General features: G+C 40.9%; 1 long non-coding RNA gene across 1 annotated transcript in view; it reads right to left on the bottom strand.

The window, feature by feature from the left end:
• Window positions 1–5,603, bottom strand: part of LOC108288195 — a 49,035-nt gene extending 43,432 nt beyond the window's left edge. The window contains exon 1 of the long non-coding RNA XR_001818635.2: window positions 5,522–5,603. This is a non-coding gene — a long non-coding RNA (uncharacterized LOC108288195). The remainder of the gene's footprint in view (window positions 1–5,521) is intronic.
• Window positions 5,604–21,541: the final 15,938 nt, after the last annotated feature.

Genomic DNA, 21,541 nt, shown 5'->3' with positions numbered 1-21,541 from the left:
AACAACAGGCTTGAAATTTTAGGGAAAGAATTTCCTACTGATAATTAAAATTTGGTGAGGCATTTTACAATGTCCTGCACTCAGCTTGCAAAAGTTTTAAGATTTAGCCAACAGTATGCTCATTTTGATCCTTGAATTGTAAACATGACAAGAAACTTTGAAATCATGTAAATTTCACATAATTGCTGACCTTACCTGTATCTATGTTTTAGGTGAAGCATATACACATGGCACGAATTATATTAAAACTCTAATTTATAAACGTGTATAAATTATATAAAAAAGACTTTCTCATCACTGTCTCTCCCTTCCTACCACAAAGGAGGAAAAATGAAAAAAACCATAGGGCAACAGATGTAAAGTTCCCAGAACAGAGGTAAAAATGTTAACCCTTAACACAATAAAGCCTATCTACATTAGCATAACCTCATATTCTAAGTTGACTTATTACTGAAAATGCAACCATGGTAGCAGGAATTAAAAAAAAATAATAAGAAGGTCCAAGACGCATTTAAAGAGGATTCCCAAAGTGTATTTATTTTTAAATCCATAGAAAAAAGACTGCATTGGATTATAATTCTAAGTTAGAGCATTTATAGTAATCACTTGGCTCAATTTATTAAAATGGAAAAGCCTAAATATACATACATTATACATTAAATGGCAAGACACCCTCATGCTGAAATTCTTTAGGTAAAAATGATTTAATTTTGGGGAGTTCTTTTTATGTGGTTGAACAATGTCTGGCATAAAGACCAATCAAATGGGCACAGGGAAGGGAACATCACACTCTGGGGCCTGTCAGGGGGTGGGGGGCTAGGGGAGGGATAGCATTAGAAGAAACACCTAATGTAGATAATGGGTTGATGGGTACAGAAAACCACCACGGCATGTGTATACCTATGTAACAAATCTGCACATTCTGCATATGTATCCCAGAACTTAAAGTATATATTTAAAAAGACCAATCAAATCTAACCTAACTTTTAAATGGCATGAAAAATGATAATTTACTTAGCAACTTGTCTCCACTGGGTTATTTAGCAACTTGGTCTTTTCTCATGATTTTCTACAATCTTCTTTTTTAATGTTGCTCTGATACCTGAAAGTTTGTGAAGCCTGGGCAAGTAACAACTCCATGAATGATGCCAAAAATCTCAACTATGTGTAAGAGAAGGACTATTGCCCTTCAAGAGAGCTGTCTGCGCTTTTTACATGAACACGTAGACAAAACATGTTTTATTTTGCCTACAGGCACAACCCTAAGCTGGGGATTCATCACGCAATTCTCTAAGCAAAAGGATTTCAGAGAAGCAGATGACTTATCCACAAAAGAAAAGAAAATCTACTGAACAGGAAAATAAATAGTTCAGATAAAGAAATGTTTCTGGCATTTAAATATAGTGATACTCACTAGAATTTCCCAAGTCTGTGCAGATCTACCAGCAATTCTAAAACTTTTAAACAAGAACAACAGAGAAGAACAGCAGCATTTTCAGCTTTTAGATTAAGAAACAATCATTACTGAGCTTCTACAATGAATGAGCACAGTAGTGCTGCACTAGGCATTTTGCACATATTAGGTTGGTGCAAAAGTAATTGTGGTTTTGCCATTACTTTCAGTGGCAAAAACCACAATTACTTTTGCACCAACTCTCAACTTAATCTTTTTAATATAGTTGTCCCTCGGTATCCATGGGGGATTGGTTTCCAGGATACCCACACATGCACCAAAATCTGCAGATGCTAAAGTTCCGTTCCTCACATATTTACATATAACCTACACACATCCTCCCATTCTCTCATATACTTTAAGTCATCTTTGGATTACTTAAGACCTAATACAATGTAAATGCTATGTAAATAGTTGTTGCACTGTATTTTTATTTGTATTTTTATTGTTGTGTGGTTATTTTGTTTAGCTTTTTCAAATATTTTCCTTCTGCTATTGGTTGAATTATTGGTTGAATTCCCGGATACAGAGGATCTATATTCCTACAAGGTAGACATTGTTATTTCCATCTCACATATGAGAAAACCAGAGTTCAGGCTGGATAAGTAACAAAGTCACAGTGCCAAGATAGGGCTCTGTAGGGATTCCAGTCAAGATATGTCTGACTCCAAAACCTAAAACAGTTGGTGCTACCTTCTGCCTAATAGTGCCACCAAGAAACTACAACCAGAAAACACAACGATGGAATTCTTTCTTAAGTAGAGCACGTCAGCCCTGGAGTCAGAAGCTCTAGATTTTAATGATGCATCTATTGAGTGGTGGTTTCCTCCAAATTAATGGAGATGGAAACAGTATTTAACCTCATAAGGTCAAGATGAGAAGCATCTATAAATGCTTTGGTGAAAGGGTTTTGCAAAACAGCTAAATGCTAGGTAAGTGTTAGTTGTTACCTTCATCTTTAAGCTACTGTTAGTGCTGCTGGTGAGTAAAGGGCAAAACTTAAGGGGTGAGGACTGGATGGGACATGGCCAGAGTCTCTGCTCCGCCTGCCTTCTCACAGACTCAACAAACGCCTCACACACCCCTTGCCAGGTATAGTCACAGCTCGCTCAGCAAGTTGCTGGCTCCAGTCACTTAGATGCTTCAGGAATCTATGGAAGCCCCCCAGTCTTCAGCAAGCTCACTTCTACCCTGAGGGAAAAGAAATGAAAAACAAAACCAAACAAAGAAGTCTCGGCCCAAATCAGCCTCCCCTTTTCTCACCAACTTTCTCTACTTTTTTTTCTTTCTCATACATACACACACGTGAAAGTTTTCCATGACATATAGTGGGTGCCCATAAGCATTTCAGGCCCACTTATTCTCATCAGGAAACCCTGTAGTAGTCTACTTTGGGATATAATTTTAAACACTGATTATTCATAATAAAGACTTCCAGAGCAGAAATGTTTAATTTTAGTATAGAGAGTGGAAAGTTGGAGAACCGAAAGTTCTCCAAAACTTTCTAATCTGTTGCAAAAGACAACAGATTAGACTGCATGAAAATTTTAAACCTCTGTATCACTAACAAAAATAAAAGACAAACCAAATAAAAAAATTAGAAACAGTAGGTGAAAACATCTGCAGCAACTCTGATGGAGGATTAATACGTGAAATACATGAACTAGAGTTTATGACAAGTAAGAAAAATACTAATTCCCAATAAATGGGCAGAGAACATGAACAGTTTGTTAAGAAACAGCCAACAGTCATATAAACATGATTTAGATCATTAATATCAAATACATTTAAAAGAAAACAAAATTTATTTTCTCCTACAAAATCATCAAATGCCACTAAAATGAGAACATCACTCTGCTAACAGGAGCAAAAATTAGTAGAAGCTTTGGGGCAACTGATAGCAATGCTACTCAAAATACCCACACATATCCAATCCTTTTGTTCCGCATGGGATCATCTATTGTAAAGACAGGAATGATCTGAAATACAGAAAATACTGATTGCGCAAATGCTCATCAAAATTGTAAGAGGCTGAGCACAACAGCTCATGCCTGTAATCCCAACACCTTGGGAGGCTGAGGCAGGAGGATAGCTTTTTTTTTTTTTTTTTGGTAGAGATAGGGTCACGGTGGCACATGTCTACAGTCCTACTACAAGGGAGGTTGAGGCAGGAGGATCAGTTGGGCCCAGCACCTTGAGGCTGCAGTAAGCTATGATCACATCACTGCACTCCAGCTTGAGTGACAGAGGGAGGCCTTATCTCTAAAACAAACAAACAACAACAAAAAAAAACTGAAAATAGGCTATATTTTTTACAATATGATTAAATAAATAAATAATAAAATGCCCACTGATGGAATGTTTTACAGTCCTTAGAAATAGTCACAGACATTTTAGTAGTGTAAGGAAATGAAAATAAAACAATGTGAAGTTTTAAAAATAGTGGAACACAAAATTACATACTCAGAATACTTCATCTATTGAAAAAATATAGGAATAGAAGAAGATAAAAGAATACACACCAACACACCAAAGCTAGTTATACCTTCATGTGAAAGAATTACTGACACCTTTTTTAAAATTGTGTCTTCTGTTTTTTTCTATGGTACTCAAATTTTCTATAAGATGCATATATTACCTTTATAATTACAAAAAAAGTTTAACAATTTCAAATATAAATCCCTAACAGACAATAAATGGAAATCTAACAGCTCTCCACCCCTCTCCCACAGATAGGCAGGTAAGGCAGTAAACGGGGAAAGCTGCTTTGTTTTAAATCCAGGGCCAAAAAAGCATAAGGCTTCTTGACTTGAAAACAAAAACGTTTCATGTCTCACGTATCCAAATAAGTTTTGGGAATTTGATAGTCAAAGCATTTTCCTGAACACCAAAATTATCTCCGAAGAACAAACTAATAAAGCAAGCAGGAATTCCTGGTAAATTCCTGGAATACCCTAAAAACTAATAATGGCTTTTATAGCTTTGATAAGTCCATGCCAGCTCACAGGAGTACACAGTGTAACATAAACAATCTCCAGTGAGTCTGTCACCATACCTAAACAGGAGAGCATGAAATCCTTAGCATAAGGCTTCTCACTGGCAAGAATCACTGATGCTGATAAAATTAAGCCTTTTGGTGTTTGCCTTTCAAAGGCTACTTTTGCAGTCTTTGGAATGGCTGTCTTGGAGTAACAGCTAATTACGCCAAACTCTTTGCATTCATTATCTTGTTTCATCTTCACAACCATAAAAGGCAGCATTTCTCAACCTTGGCTCTACTGATGTTTTCAGTCAGGATAATTCTTCATTGGTTGGGGACTGTCCTGTGCATTGCAGGATGGTCAGCCACATCTCTGTACTATACTCACCAAATGCCAGCAGCACCCACCCCCAGGCTGTGACACAAAAAATGTCTCTTGACATTGTCAAGTGACTGCTACAGGTCAAAATACCTGCAGTTGAAAACTACTGCTACAAAAGTATACAGTATTACTACCCGTATTTGACAAATGAGGAAACTGAACCACAGCTACAGGTCCATCTAACTCCAGAGCCCAAGATGTACCACTCCATACTATCTGCGTGCCCAGGTAGAAGGCCTAGCTTAGAGTATAACTAATACTGCATTTTCTACCTGGAGCATCTTTGCATCTCCATGGAGCCTGGCATAGGCCTAATGCATACTGGTTGAATGAACCAATCATCTTATCACATAAATATTTACTGAGCTCCTACTGAGTAACAGGTCTTGTCAACAAAGGCACAGTCATGGTCTTCAGCTAGTCCATAATCTATTTGAAGAAATAAGACAAACCCAGAGAAGAGCCATTTGGAGAGGCAGTGTTGGAAAAAATTTTCAGTTTCCTCATCTGTAAAATGGAGGTAATGCTAGTGCTGCCTCATAATTAACTGAGATACTGCAAGTAAAGTACCTATCACAAAGTACAATTTCAAATAACAAATAGATGCCAGATCTCAAAATCACTGTGCTGGAAGGAACCTTCAAAGACAACTTTAACTCCCTACCCAATTGGTACTTGAGCAGTTAAAACCCAAAAACTTGATTACCTGATTCCTGCAAAGTTCCTGTACGAATGAGCTCTGACTGGGACTCTCAGCTAAGTTTTCCTGATGAACTGCTTTTGAGCGGGTCTGGAGGAAAGAGGAGAGGTTAAGCAAAGAGAAGAGGAATAGGAAAAATAGAAAGGTTTGCTGGACTTACGGCCCTGCAGGAATTGGAACCAGAGTCCTCTGCACAGGAAGGCAGGGAAAGTCAAGCTTGGAGAAAGAGGTCAAGATCAGATGAGGTCACAAGATGACACAGTGGTAATAATAGCCAGGCGAGACTTAAGAAATATTTCTCCCAAGAAAAGCAACCAAAGGCTGCTACCAAGTATACACCCAACTTCTATTACGAACAGGGAATTTAATTTCTCAGACTAAAAGATCAACTTTCAGGTTGCTTCACAGCATTCTTAAGAATAGCCAGATACTTGCTTTCCATTTACATAACTGAACGTGATGATTTTGCCACAGCAAAGAATCACTCTGCCTTACGTGTAAACCCAAAAATGAGATGGACTGGGCATCTTTCTCCCCATTTCCAGCCCATCTTGTTCTTTAGGGCACCAGAAAAGCGTAAGAAAACAAGAGCCCACAGTGGCCAGACCTCTGTTTAAAATCTGAACTTCAATAGGTGAATTTCGATAAGTGAACCCTCCCAAAGCAAGTGTCAGCTGAAACTTCTTTCTTAGTAACACGTAGGCCAAACCAACCCTGTCTCCATGCAGTCTCCACCCCAGGAGCACCAGGATGAGATCCGCTATAAGCCATGGCTCACGGGTCAAAGAAAGCTTTGGAGTAGGCAGGGTGGCAGGGCACCAAAATTATTTGGAAATTGTGTCTGGTAGTAAGGTGCGGAATAAAGAGAAGAGACTAACTGCAGGGCTCCAGGAGGAGGCAACGGCAGGGTTTGTATCAGAGATGAGGAAGATGTGAACCCAGATACACTGGTAGAGGGGGAATGGAGAATGATTCAAAATCGAAAGGCAAAAATGACCTTGCTGATGGCCAGGAGAGGGTCTCCTAGGCTACCACCCACAAAGCTGACACATTGCAAACTTTGATAATGAAGCTGAGACGTTAGGATCAACGGACACTTAGGCTCAAAAGTGAGCTCTTTGACTTCTGAGACATCTTCATGGACCTGTGACCTGGGCAGTAACATAGGACTCCATGCTCAGAAAAGACCCATGGTTCATTTAATACTCTACCGTCACCATCTTGAGAATGATAGTAATTTTTCATTTGTGTTTTATAAGTCAGGTCCAACGGGACAGTGGAGCCCACAGTGAGCAGAGGAGAACCATGTGATATGGTTTGGATGTTTGATCCTTTCAAATCTCATGTTGAAATGTGATTCCTAATGTTGGATGTGGGCCCTGGTGGGAGGGGACTGGATCATGGGGTGGATCCCTCATGAATGTTTAGCATCATCCCCTTAGTAATGAATGAATCTTGCTCAATTAGTTCATGGGAGATCTGGTTGTTTAAGAGTCTGGGACCTCCCGCTTCTGTCTCTCTTGCTCCCTCTCTCATCATGTAACAAGCTGGCTCCCCTTGCCTTCTGCCATGATCAGAAGCTTCCTGGGGCCTTGCCAGAAGCAGATGCTGGCGCTATGCTTCATGTACAGCCTGCAGAACTGTGAGCCAATTAAACCTTTTTTCTTTATAAATTACCCAGCCCTATTTTTCCTTTATAGCAATGCAAAACAGCCTAACATACCACGTAATATGTACAGCCACCATTCCTGGGCTCCCTGTTCACACAGTTTTCCCAATGCACCATGAGCACAGAATTCCAGTGAACTCCTGGTGCGTGGAAGTTCAGCAAGACTTAAAGCAAGTGCAAGGTAAGTGTGTTACAAACACAACTCAGCAAGCAGGCAGGTGGGTGCTGACTGCCCCAAGAGGCAAGGCCTTCCATTTGAACCAGAACTTGATTAAACGCAGAAATGTCTAAGAAACACAAATGACCAACGAGCCTTAGCATATTATCTCTTTGTCATGTTACCTAACCGAATTAGCCAACCACTTACGCTGAAAATGATGGCACAGAAGGAAAAGGAAAGATAAAGCAACTCATAGTTGCTTTTCCTTTCGGTCCTTCCTTACACATCATAAGCCAAAGGTAGCTGTCAACAGAATGTGCACATCAAGAAGTGAAATAAAAGTAGTTAAATTTTGTGCAGTGTTTCCACTGTTACCATAACAATATACAGACGCAACGACAACTTCAGCAATTCTGTGTATGAGTTCAATGCTCTATATTTTCATTTAAAACCAGCATTGCACTGGGCGCAGTGGCTCACGCCTGTAATACCAACACCTTGGGAAGCCGAGGCAAGAGGATTGCTTAAGCCCAGGATTTCAAGACCAACCTGAGCAACATGGTGAGACCCTGTCTCTACAAAAAATTAGTCAGGTATGCACCTGTAGTCCCAGCTACTTGGGAGGCTGAGGTGGGAGGATCACCTGAGCCCAGAGAGTAGAAGCTGCAGTGAGCTGTGTCCGCGCCACCGCATTCTAGCTTGGGTGACAGAGTGAGATCCTGTCTCAAAAAACAAAACAAAATGAACAAGCACAAAAAAATCCTCAACATTGTACAATACAAAGATGAAGAGGAAATTCATGCTAAAAACTTCAATGCTTAGTTTTTTAATTTTTAAATTTAATTCATGCTATAATTTTAATGTTTAATTTTTGTTCACATAGAATGACAAGTAGCCAATATCATGACAAATCAAGAGAAAAAGCTGTATGTGAAAGAAAAAAAGCTTCATATTTAGTACCTTTAACAGCACTTTTTTATTGCCTTTTGAACAAAGGGTCACACATTTTCATTTTGCACCAGGCTCAATGGGTTACATAGCTGGCCCTGCCGAGAACCATTGAACTCAAGAATATTATGCCTCTCAGTTTATACTGCACGCACTTGAACAAGCCTTTACTGACACCTTTCAAAGCAACTGCCATAAGACCCACCAATGGACTGATGGAGTAGTGATTTTTAGTACCACGTTCTTAATTATTGGATTTTTCAAACCTTTTCTCACATCCCCCTGATGTCATTATCACAACAAATCTGCTGAAATGCCACAAGCCTATGTTTTTTCGACTAAAGGTCTTTCTAGAAATAAGTAAACTGAAAATCAGAGACCACCTTAACAGGAGGAGAATTTAATTCAGAGCTGTCTCTGTTGGACGACTCCTTTCTACAGAGTATTTCCTGGTGCCTTGGTGGTTCTGTTTTAACCAAACCCTAGCTGTGGCCTCTAAAACCAGTTGTTTCTCACCACTCAGAGCTCAGATTTCCCCCAAGAAGTTGGCCTGTGAACCATTAAGTCTGGTTGTCTAAAAATTCCTCCTTCAAAGACAGTCAAGTTTTCCTTTGTCTAATTTCATTCTCTCTCTCTCTTTTTTTATAACCACTACTTTCCACTTCAATAAATTAACTTCCTGCCTGGAGACACATTCTGGCAAATGTGTCAGTTTGTATTGTTCAGATGAGAGACTTCTGTCATTCTTTCAAATTTTTCCTCCATAACAATAATCCCCAGAGCCAGCCTCTCAGCAGCCGGAGTTACTTGTCTGTGAATTTCCTTTCACTGCTTCCTACTCTACTGATAAATCAATGCAGACCGCCTGCGGTGAACTTACTCAACTCCTATCCCTTCTTATCACATCTTTTTCTTTTCCATTTCCGCCATCCTTTTTTCCATCCCATTGGAAAAAGAGTTCTTATGGATTTCGAGGCTAACCCACTACCCTCCATGTGATTTTGAGTCTATCCCCGTCTCTCCACCCTGGACCATGCACTCATTCCTTTCTCCCTTTTCCTTCTTTTAACATCTTCCTGTCTACCTGAGCCTTCCTCAACCCAATCCATCTACCACGTCTCTCTCGAATCAATTCCCGCAAGAATGAACTGACTAAGCCGCTGCAATACCTCAGCTCCCATGTAGTCCTCAATTTTTTGCACTCTGGATTCCAACTTCATGAACTGACCTGGCGCCAGGACTAGGGGCAGTCTGTTGCACACAGCCTTGTAACCAGTCTGTTGCACTGAATGGCACAATTAGTCCACTTACGCTGTGCTTCTTCCCTTGGCCACCATCATCCTCCACTTCTCTTTGGCGGATCCTGCTCTATCTCCTCTCCTAACTTCTTTTTTGCCTGTCCATTTCTAAATATCAGCAGACCCCTGAAGAGTGTATGCTTGCCTATCTTTTTATTCTATATAATTTTGTTTGGGGAGCTCATCTATTCTCACTCTTTACATAACAGCCCTATAGAGATGATCTATCAGTCTAGGGTTTGGCCTAAACTCTAAACCTAAATTTCTAAATTCTTGCTTACCATCTTTACATGAATAATGTCAAATAACAGTTAGTACTGGCTTTTAACACCCCAAGTACAGAGCCATGCCAGAGGTAGGACTATGAAGAGGTGAAGATACTGGCCCTGCAGCTGCACCTGCCTGCGTTGAAATTCTGAGTCTGATGCACATAATCTGTGTGACCCTGGGAAAGTTACTTAGCCTCCCTGTGCCTCAGATTCCTCATCTGTAATATGGGAATAATCTAGGTTGAAATATTTAAGGTGCATAGAGCAGTGCTTGGTACATAAAAAGTGTAATCTGCCAGGTAAGTGTTACCTATTATTGTTGTTATTCTCCTAAAAATCTGATAAGACAGGCATTATTATTCTATCCATTTATACAATGAGAAAATTAAGGATACTGTGGGTCATGATGGAATCTCAAACTCCAGATGTTCAAATCTTAACTCATATTTCCCATTAAAATTCAACTTTCATTTAGTCAGGCATGGAGGCATGTGCCTGTAGTTCCAGCTACTCAGGTGTTGTGAGCAGGATTGTGTAAGCCCAGGAGTTCACGGCCACAGTGCACAATGGTCACACCTGTGAACAGACCCTGCTCTCCAGCCTGGGCCACACAGCAAGACTTCGTCTTTTTTTAAAAAAATTAACTTTTGCATATGGGCCATTCTTGATTTAGGGTATTCTGTCCTTCTTGCTCCCCTTGCTCCATATACCCACTAGAAACACCGAATCTACTATTTCCAGAGTTATTTTTATAAAACGATAGTTCCCTCACTTCTTCCTTTCTTCAAAACATTCTGTTTTAAGGAATAATCTTGTCACTCTCTTTAAAACCCTGTAAGATTTGCCCCAATGTAGTTCACCTCTTTTCAAACCACATTGTTCTCTCTTTTCTCTAAATCTAATCTCACAATATTCTACATTTTGCTCCAAACCCAAGTGTGCTCATGTTTCCCCACTGCCTCCTCAAAATCTCCTATCCGCTCTTTAATGCCCATTCAAATCCCACTCCTTCTAGAGGAACCTCATGAAACCCAGCCTCTTTCTTTGCTCTGGTGACTAGTCTAGTTCATAGTATGCTCTTCCCCCACCTACCTCCAAAATGACCAATAAATAGATGATTAAAACTTTAACATATTTTATATTTCATGAGTATTGTAACATAAACATAAAATACTATTAAAAAAAGAACAAAGTCCCCTTCATCCCAACTCCCATAAGTCATCCCACTTAGCAGTTTTTCATACAGTGGCAAATGTAAACCATATATATGTGCTTGTTTTTTTACTTCTTAAAATACATGTAATAGACATCCGTATAAGTCAGTATATTCAATCATTTTAACAGCTAAACAGTATTCTAAACCTGCTTTTTATTATGGTTATGTATAAGGTGTGCCATCTCTTTCTGCCCCCGTCTCCTGTATATGAATATTCTTAATGGTAAAGATCATGTTTTTTTGTCTTTCCATCTCCAAGAGGACCTTGTACCAAGGCTGGGAATTGCTTAACACATGCTTAAGGAAATAGTAACAACAATATCTGTCATCAAACCAGTCCATGTTGTGTGCCAAGAAAACAGCTGTTGGTGCTTCATATACATTATCAGATATAATCCTCATAACCACCCAATTATTCCCATATCACAGAAGACTTAACCAAAATCACACAGCTGGTAACCACAGGGGATTCTAATCCACATCTGTCTGAATCTGGAGCCCCACCCTTCATTCCTATGCTATAGTTAATAAAATTTTTATAAGGACATCCTCTGCTTTCTCAATCAAAGCTGGAGAACAGAAGAGTTCCAATTATTCTGGTGTGGGCAGGTGGGAATGAGGATAAGGTACAGGAGGTGGAATGAATGCCGAGTAGATGGAGGCAAGGGATTGTAGCTGTAAAGCCAATCTACCATTCAGCCATTCCATCTGTGTTTACCGAGAACCTGCTAGGAGAAAGAGCTGAATTCTCTGCCTCCCCCTTCCAGGCTCCCCGCTACACTTTCCTTCAGTATAAGTGCCATCATTTGTTGAAGATCTACTATGTGCTGAATATACCATTATTATTCCTATTAATAATTTCTGGCTGGGTGTGGTGGCTCATGCCTGTAATCCCCACACTTTGGGAGGCTGAGGCGGGCAGATCAGCTGAGGTCAGGTGTTCGAGGCCAGCCTGGCCAACAATAGTGAAACCCTGTCTCCACTAAAAATACAAAAAAAAAAAAAAAATAGCTGGTATAATTGGTGGTGGGCACCTGTAATCCCAGCATCTCGGGAGGCTGAAGCTGGAGAATCACTTGAACTGGGGAGGTGGTGGTTGCAGTAAGCCGAGATTGCACCACTGCACTGCAGCCTGGGTGACAGAGCGAGACTGTCTCAAAAAAATAATAATTCCTATTTATTTCTAATCCTTCCAAAAATTCTATGGCACATATATCAGAGTTACCATTTTATATATCAGAAAGCTGAGATCCAGAGAGGCTAAATTACTTGCCAATATTAGACTGTAATAAATAGCAAAGCCAGGATTCAAGTTGTGGATCTGCATGGCTCCAAAGTCCTATCTTTTTTCTCATACAAAATAATGCCTTTTTATTTTTAAAGAGAATATGAACTAAGATTTTTAAACATTTAGACTCAGTTAAGATCACATTTGGCTACAAGTAACTACCCCAAGTTCTGTGGTTTAACCAAGTAGAGATTTTATTTTTCTCACAAAGAGTCAAGAAATGGGCAGACAGGGTCCAGTAGAGCAGTTGTAGAATGCTATCAGCTTCTCAGCCTCCTTCGAACTTTCTACCCAGTCATCCTTAACCCTCAAGCTTCTTGTCTTTGGTCACGCGATAGTCTGTCTGGCTTCTCCAGGGAAGAAGTACAAAGAGCAAATGGCTTAACAGGCAAGCTCACAGAGGCTGGACATAGTGGTGAATTAAACAAAACGGGTTCAGGCCGGGCACGGTGGCTCATGACTGTAATCCTAGCACTTTGGGAGGCCAAGGCAGGTGGATCACCTGAGGTCAGGAGTTCAAGACCAGCTTGGCTAACATGGTGAAACCCCGTCTCTACTAAAAATACAAAGATTAGCCAGGCATGGTGGCAGGCACCTATAATCCCAGCTATTCGGGAAGCTGAGGCAGGAGAATCGCTTGAAACTAGGAGGCAGAGGTTGCAGGGAGCTGAGATCGTGCCACTGCACTCCAGCCTGGGTGACACAGCGAGACTCTGTCTAAAAAAAAAATGGGTTCAGTTATAGAGAAGGAGGAAGGATGGATATCAGTTGGGCATCCAGCTGTGTCTTTCCCACAGGGTGATATGAAGTGCAAGTCATCCTACAGAATCATATTACCTTAGTAGAGAAAAACAATAAAATAAACTTAATTCTGTGTTTAATAGCTTTCTCAGTTATGCAAAGTCACACATTGATGGAGGTGGAGGACAGAAAGATGTGAAAGTTTGACAAAAGCATCCAGGCAGCTGATGCAGAGGAAAAACACTGAGACACAGGTGACTTCACACAAATGTCCCTGGCTGGATCACAGGTTCAACCAGGGTGTCTCCTGTGAACTGTCACTGTTTCCCTTCCCCCACTCACTTCCCAGAGTTAATTTTGAGAACCCAGATTCATGTGACTCTTCCATCATTCACAAGAAAAAGTAGAGTGTGTTCAAATTCCAGTGCAAACAAAAGAAAATTCTGTACCGCATTGTTATAAGCAGCAGCATCTTTAGAAAAAGATAATGGTCGCAAGGGCATTCTTTATGCAACAGCAGCCACCCTGTCAAGTCACTAGATGAAAAAGTAGACCATAGAGTCCCAACCTTGTTTTCACTTTAAATAAACTAAATACAATAAACTTTCTTCATGAAAAACTCATGCAACTCTGTGGTAAGGAGATATTTGTGCAGAGTACTATGGATGAAGAGAAGGGTGACAAAATGCCAGCAAAAGGACATGAGTGAGCTTGATCCTAAGCACAGAAATACAAGAAAACAAAGGTACATTTAGTGATACGGTACAGCACTATCTTCCGTGTAATTCTATGGTATAGTATAACTGCATACCATGAAAGAGTCCACACTCTTCCCAATGGGCCTACCTAGTTCTTCCCCAAAACTACATTGCTGGCCTAAGGAATCTGGCCACTTCTTAAGAGTTCAGCTTTTATTTTTAAAAGAAAAAGTTAAAATTTGGCCCCTTCTCTTTTTTAGACAGAATACTGCTCTGTTGCCCAGGCTGCAGTACAGTTGCATTATCTCAGCTCACTGCAACCTCCACCTCCTGGGTTCAAGCAATTCTCCTGCCTCAGCTCTCCTGAGTAGCTGGGACTACAGGCATGCACCACCATATCTGGCCGATGTTTGTATTTTTAGTAGAGACATGGTTTTGTCATGTTGGCCAGGCTGGTCTCAAACACCTGACCTCAAATGATCTGCCCACCTCACCATCCCAAAATGCCGCGATTACAGGCATAAGCTACCACGCCTGGCCTGGCCACTTCTTTAGGAATAGATTTGCCACTGAAAAAAGCCTTAGTCCCTCTCTTACCAGATGAAATTGCATTTCCCCTCTTAACAAAGACACACACACCTACTCTTCTGACCTTGTCTTTTTATGTCAAATGCATGATTTCCCTAAATTAAAGGAGAGGTGAAAATGCCTAGGCCCTACTCTGTAGTCCAGAGGGTGTCCATAAAATCTAGAGCCAGCCCCAAACATGATGGTACTTGATCTTCTTCCTGTATTTGAGACATGACCCTTGGCCAGAATGACTGATACTCAACGCAATTTGAGTTTGTACAATTCCTTCAGGTAGGGACATTTTTAGGTGCACCACTGTACAGAAACCACTACATGATCTTTCTATTCTGAACGCATTACACTTGCAGAGAAAAACAAGGATGTGTGCGTGGACCAGTGAAAATGTGAGTCCCATCAAGTTCCAGGGAGATGCATAACCAAAGAGCACTCACAAACTGTGTCAACACATCCACCTGGACCAGTCGGAGTCCAAACCTACCTTTCAGAAACAGACACTCTTCTGTGGGTTCAGACTGGTGCATATTTAGCTCACATTCTCTCGCCTACTCCCCAAAACTGCCTAAAAAGTGAGTAAACTTAAAACGCCTGGAAGGGCCTGTATTTTTTATCTAAAATCCAGTTGTTTGGTATGTTTCTTTTTTTTTTTTTTTTTTTGAAGTGGAAAAAAATGCTCACCACTTGGCTTTTTAAAACAATATCACAGAACACCAAATGAGCATTAGTAATTATTATACCTAAAATGAAGAGTGTAGAAGAAACATTCTTTGTATTTTGTAGGGTGGAATAATTGTTTAGTTTTAAATTTATGAGCTCCATTTAACACAGCATCAATTTGTGTGACAGTGACATATATGACAAAAGCTGTAGGGTTTTTTTTCACTAGGAAGAAGGTTCTGACGTGCACTACAATGAATTTGAGAAATAAATGACATAACACACTACTGATGCGCTGAACTACAAGAGCCCAGAGCAGTTTTTGGACAGTTTGATAACTGATTTAATTGTGAAATTATCCACCTTTAGTTGAACAAAAAATGCTGGCCAGAAGACATTTTGTTCTCTTTATTCACAAAGAATACCCCGCATAGCTGGGCACAGTGGCTCACACCCATAATCCCAGAACTTTGGGAGGCTGAGGTAGGTGGATCACCTGAGGTTAGGAGTTCGAGACCAGCCTGGCTAACATGGTGAAACCCTGTCTCTACTAAAAATACAAAAATTAGCCAGGTGTGGTGATACATGCCTGCAATCCTAGCTACTCAGGAAGCTGAGGATGAGAATTGCTTGAACCCAGGAGGCAGAGGTTGCAGTGAGCCAAGATCGCGCCACCGCACTCCAGCCTGGGCAACAGGGAATCTGACTAAAAAAAAAAAAAAAATTCTGCATCCTGTATCAAAATGTGACAGTAACCCTAATAGCTTTAACTCTCATATTTAAATCCATCTGTTTGACCATAGTCAAAAACAACAACAAAATAATCATGATAGTTATGATTATGGCTTCCTGAAATATTTCACAACTGGCTGCTCAACTGTGATTATTTTTCTTAATTTTAGATCTAATACGACTTTATAGGGAAATCTCTGAAAATAAAAATGTCATTATGCAAAACTTCCTGCCTACGTTTCTCCCTTGAAGCAACGTTTCTTTAATAAAGAATCAAGACCCAAACCCAAACATGAATGAATACACATTCATTAATTCACTCCTTCACTCATTGTTTTGAAAAGGTAATTCAAACTAGGCCAGGGACATGTAATAACATCTTTGAAAAGACTGGCTGGGCACCTGTGGCTTACTCCTTTAATCCTAGCACTTTGGGAGGTTGATGTGGATTGATCACTTGAGCCCAGGAGTTCGAGACCAGCCTGAGCAACATGGCGAAAACTCGCCTCTACTAGCAATACAAAAATTAGCCAGGCGTGGTGGTGCGTGCCTGTAATCCCAGGGGAGGCTGAGGTGGGAGAATCATTCGAACCTGGGAGGTAGAGACTGCAGTGAGCCGAGATTGCATCACTGCACTTCACCCAGGGTGACAGAGCGAGACCCTGTCTCAAAAAATACAAAAAACAAAAAGACAAGACAGAATGCTGAATACAGTGTTCTTTCAGTTAACAGTTTGAAAACTATGCTGGTTTGGTATATAAATAAAAAGTTAGTTTTAATGTAACAAATTATCCACATACTCTAAATTAACTCATACAAATATTTTATGAATATGAAAGTTTTTTTTTTCATTTTTTTAATTAAATTTTTTTCTTTTTTTTTTTTAAAGACAGGGTTTCACCATGTTGGTCAAGCTGGTCTTGAACTCCCAACTTCAGGTGATCCGCCCACCTTGGCCTCCAAAGTGCTTGGATTACAGGTGTGAGCCACCACGCCTGGCCCTGAATATGAAAGTTTTAAAAGAAGTCAGCTAGTCAGTAACTAAGGGGAAAATGACCTTTTCTGACTTATCTCATGCTGGTATAAGGAGTAATAAAAAGACTATATAAACAGTTAATTAACCGTCCCTCAATGAATTTGTTCCCAAAAGTTGTCAATGATGCCCTGGAAATTAGGCACTATTGATCTGGAACTTCAGTGTGTCCTGGATTTCAAATCAACATTTATCCATTAAGGCCAGATGACCTTAATTTTTAAAGTTGCTATTGGAAGTATAACAGTTGTTGGTCAAAGGAATTTAAACCTGATCCTACCTTTCTCAATAACTCAAACATCTCTTAAGTATTCTGTGTTTTACTACACCATATCTGCCTCATAAACATGGACTGAGAAAGAGGAATATTGGTTTAAATTAAGTATGCAAAATTACTGCTATCACTCACACTGTGAATCAGTTTTGGTATATTCATGTCCATAAACTAGGACTAGTTTCTTGGAAAGAAAGTGTAAATCTGAATTTGGCCCATAGGGATAACACCCTAAAGACGCCCTTCTTTACTTAGCCATCTGGCTTTTGCAGCCCCATCTTTTGCTATTACAAATGCAGTTGGAACACTATCAGCCAAGGAACACTACAGTGAGTTCACATTAGCCCACAGAAACTCCACTCCACAGCTCTATCCTACTGAAAAAGTACACTAGAAAATACAATATGTTTTATGTACTCCCCATAGAACATATATAGAAAAGACTTGTTCATCACCGCAGAGCCATTTGCAATTTCTGTGTCTTAAGCCAAAACACAAACCGAAATTTAAATGTTCTTGTCTTTCCAATAAAGCAAATTTTCCTTTCTCAAAAAGCCTGCTATTTATCCACTCGATTTAATTTTTTCAGGAACTAAGAACAATACAGACCCAGGTATTTCCTAAACAACAACACAACCAAACACTTCTTTCTAGTTATGAAACTTAAAGATCATCTGGCTAGAAGGACAGACAACTCCATCTATAGTCCTCTATCCCATTTCCTCACTTGGGTTTACTAGATGTACTGTTGTGGCTTCTCTCTCCATCTCCTGGGAAAGCCTTTTCCTTCAGGGGCCTGGGATGTGGATTTTGACTCTCAATGAAGTCCGCTCCCATTTCCTCCAGACCTGGCAACAGTAGGATCCTCACTGTTGAGGAGGAACTTCGGTGAAAGAAAGGGGAAAATTGACTCAGGTGTCTCAGTGCCTACTTTTTTTTTTTTTTTTTTTCCTGCTCCAGAAGAGAGCCTTAAAGCATTGATGAGAGGGTCCCGAATCAGTGTGCGGAGTCAATTTCCCCACCCCCTCAAGAAAGTCAATCACACCCAGTTAGTGACCTGGGCACACAAAATCTCCACACAGGAAAAAGACAGGGCTTGAAACAGGAAATAAACACAAATCAGAATTCTATTCTTTCACTTCTTAAAAGTATCTTTTTCCTCCCGACAGGCAATTGTTTTCTCAAAATACCAAACTTGGACTTTGAAATCAAGTTCTCTTTCTATTGCTCTCGACTGTTCTTACTGAAAGCAAGGATTTGTTTTGGTCCCACGGCTTCAAAAATTCACGTCCCTATAATTAAGAGTTTATATGCCACGCCTTCCACCGCATTTCCCTGTTAAAACTCCCTTCTCTAAAAAAGATCCCTGAAAACACAACTACCAGCCAGCCCCTCAAGTGGCCAAAGGAAAGAGATCTGAAGATTTTCACAGCCATCCTAACCCCTCCAGATACAAAGTTGGCAGCTGAAGGGATTTTCAGTTAAAATATGAGTGACTACGAGTTGCAGTTTTAGAAGTGTGCCCCCAAGAGACGAGTGTTCCCACAGCTCATAATTAATAAACACCCCAAGTGAATTTCTCACATCCTGACTGGATTACACAAAAGGGCAGTTTACATTGATATGTAAGAATAACGTTGATATTCTTTTACTTAATATATAATAGGCCATTGGGAGATTAAAAAAAATACAAACTTTTTTTCCTTTCAACGAGCATAATTTTTGAATCAATGATTCATAACTTTTTGTGACATTTTTAAATCCCCCAATACACATAGACAGAGAGACACACACACCCCTGATTGGGGTTCTCAAGTATTACTGGGAGCCTAGGGTGCGGGGGTCTAAAGATACAGACAAGACCTACACGTCCAATCCTGGAGTATTCTTCACGTACAAGCTCGGTCGGGGCCCCAAGAGTTAAGCCCTACCCCTCCACCCCCAGCACCCCCAAAAAGTACCCGTTCCCATTGGGAAACAGGAGTGAGTTGGACAAGGAAATCGACCCGGGGAAGAGGAGCAGCTGCAACACCCAGCTGCAGCCACACAACGGTGCCACTTCCCTCCCGTCTTGGAGTGGAGCAAAACGCCCTTACCTGGGGGTGGAGAGCCGCCGGCAGTAGTTCCAAAAGTTCTTGTCCACCTCCCCACGGAGTTCAAAGCCCCAGCACTCCCGCCCTGCCGCCGGCTCGCAGCACACGAGTCCTTCCCGTCTCTTCTCCACCCTGCCTGCCCTACACCATGTCAGGAATCCGGGCAGGCATCGAGCTGGGAGCTGACATCACTCCCAGTTCCAGGTACCTCCCCCTCCCACTGCCGCCCTTCTCTCCTCCCTCCCTGCAGGAATCAGCCAAAGAGAGTCAGCAGGGGGGCGGGGCCGGAGGCGCCTACGCGCCCGCTGATTGGATCTGGAGAACGTCACTCAGATGAGTGCACTAATTTTATACATTCCTCGCTGAGCCAGACTAGGGCTGGAAGTGGGTGGATGGAAGAAAATGTTGCCCTTCCTGCTATCTCTAAGGAACGGGGATAATGCGATAGGGAAGAACCTGGCGGTCGAGTTTTAAACTTTTCTCGTTGTATTTGCTGAGATTCCAGATCAGAAACGAAACTAAGCCACCCGATCACCCTTTTTAAGGAGAAACAATTGCCTGGGTGTCACGGGCAAGTACGAGCCCGGCGGCGCGTGGTGTAGAAAATGGCTAGCTTTAAGCCATGCAAATAAAGGAAAACGTCAGCTCACCCTTCTGCCCTTTTATCCTGGGACTGCTGGGTGTTCCCTTAGACGGGGAATGTAGAACTTCAAAAGCACTTCAGAAAGGTTTGGAAGAGACTCCTGAAAACGACCCAGCTCTGAATCGTTCGCTGGTGGTGTTTTCAGCCATGTGGCTGCTTTTGCTTTAAGCGATGAAAATCACACCACACAAGGTTCTCGGGCAAGTAAAATTGAATCTCTGAAGCAAGAAAAATTAACACGTTTAAAGACCTTAAGGTTGCTGTTTTAATGCACACACTGAAAAGGGTGGAGGAAGGAGGGCTCACAATTGAGTTCCACAAAACACATGAGAATAATTACTGTTGAATGGAACCAATTGTAGTGGCTGAGCTATCAATTAAAAATTAACTAACATTTATCCTTGACAGATACCATGCGGTATAATCCCCTCCGCTGACAGAAGAGAAAGAGTATCAGAAGTTGGTTCTTCCAAGGCAGATACTACTTAGAGGCAGAACTGAATGGTGAAAAGCAGCTTTATTTGTATGAGATGTAGGTAGCATATAACCCACCATCTTCTAGAAATATAGTGAATTAATAACTTTCTATTGTTTTTCATTGGTTTTTTTGTTTGTTTGTTTTGAAATAGCTCACTCTGTCACCCAGGCTAAAGTCCAATGGCATGATCTGGCTCAATGCAACCTCCTCCCGGGTTCAAGTGGTTATTCTGCCTCAGCCTCCAATTAGCTGGGACTACAGGCACCCACCACCACACCCGCTAATTTTTGTATTTTTAGTAAACACGGGGTTTCCGCCATGTTGGTCAGGCTGGCCTCGAAATCCTGACCTCAGGTGATCTGCCCGCCTCAGCCTCCCAAAGTGCTGGGATTACTGAACCTTATTGTTTTTTGATTGGTGACATGCCATACATTTCAGCAATCTGCCAAAATTTGTAGAGGGATGCACAGAATCCACCACTGTGTCCTGCTTAATCTTCACAATCATCCTGTAAATTGAGTGTTATAAACCTTATTTTAACAGAGGGAATCAAAGGCTCAGCAAAGTTATGTAAGTAAATTTCTCCAGATCACCTAGAACTTGTGTTGAAACCAAGGTCTATTTGACTCCAAAGCCATTTTTTTCTTTCCATACTTAAAGTATTGAGTGTCCATAATGTACACTCTTTCAAACAATAGAATGCTACAAGAAATCCACAGGCTTGGGCCACTGCTCTCAAAGACCTACTTTATATCATTATCATCTTATTACTTGTCAGACCTGCACTATTCGAAACTCCTCACTTGAATTTCTGACTTCAGTTTCCCCCAGTTCTAATTCTTTCTCTGCACCACTACCACATGAGTTTGCTAAAATGTTTGGTTTTGTCATCAACATCTTCCCCTCTAAATCACGTCCGCCTTTCCCTGCAATTCTTATCTAGCTATTTAAAACTCTCCCTCATCTGGCTTCTACAATACTTAACCTTTCCCAGCTTATCTCCCACTTGGCTCCCGGGAATCCCTCTCTGTAGTCAAACAGGTCTACTCACAGATCTCTGCTTCATTCACACCTTTCGGCCTAACCGAAATCCCCATTCAGGTGTTTAAGTCCCACCCTTCTCTCAAAGCCTAATTAAATTTAAGTCCTTGTCCTCTGCAAAGACTTAGCTGTGTGTTACATTGGACAGAAAAAAGAACTCAAGGTTCTTGGCCTGGCTTTGCCACTTACCTATTGAGTAA

The sequence above is a fragment of the Cebus imitator genome, unplaced genomic scaffold (assembly GCF_001604975.1).
Source record: "Cebus imitator isolate Cc_AM_T3 unplaced genomic scaffold, Cebus_imitator-1.0 Scaffold367, whole genome shotgun sequence".
NCBI classification, from domain to species: domain Eukaryota; kingdom Metazoa; phylum Chordata; class Mammalia; order Primates; family Cebidae; genus Cebus; species Cebus imitator.
The sequence above is the reverse complement of the archived record's forward strand: the minus strand, read 5'-3'. Positions and strand labels throughout refer to the sequence as shown.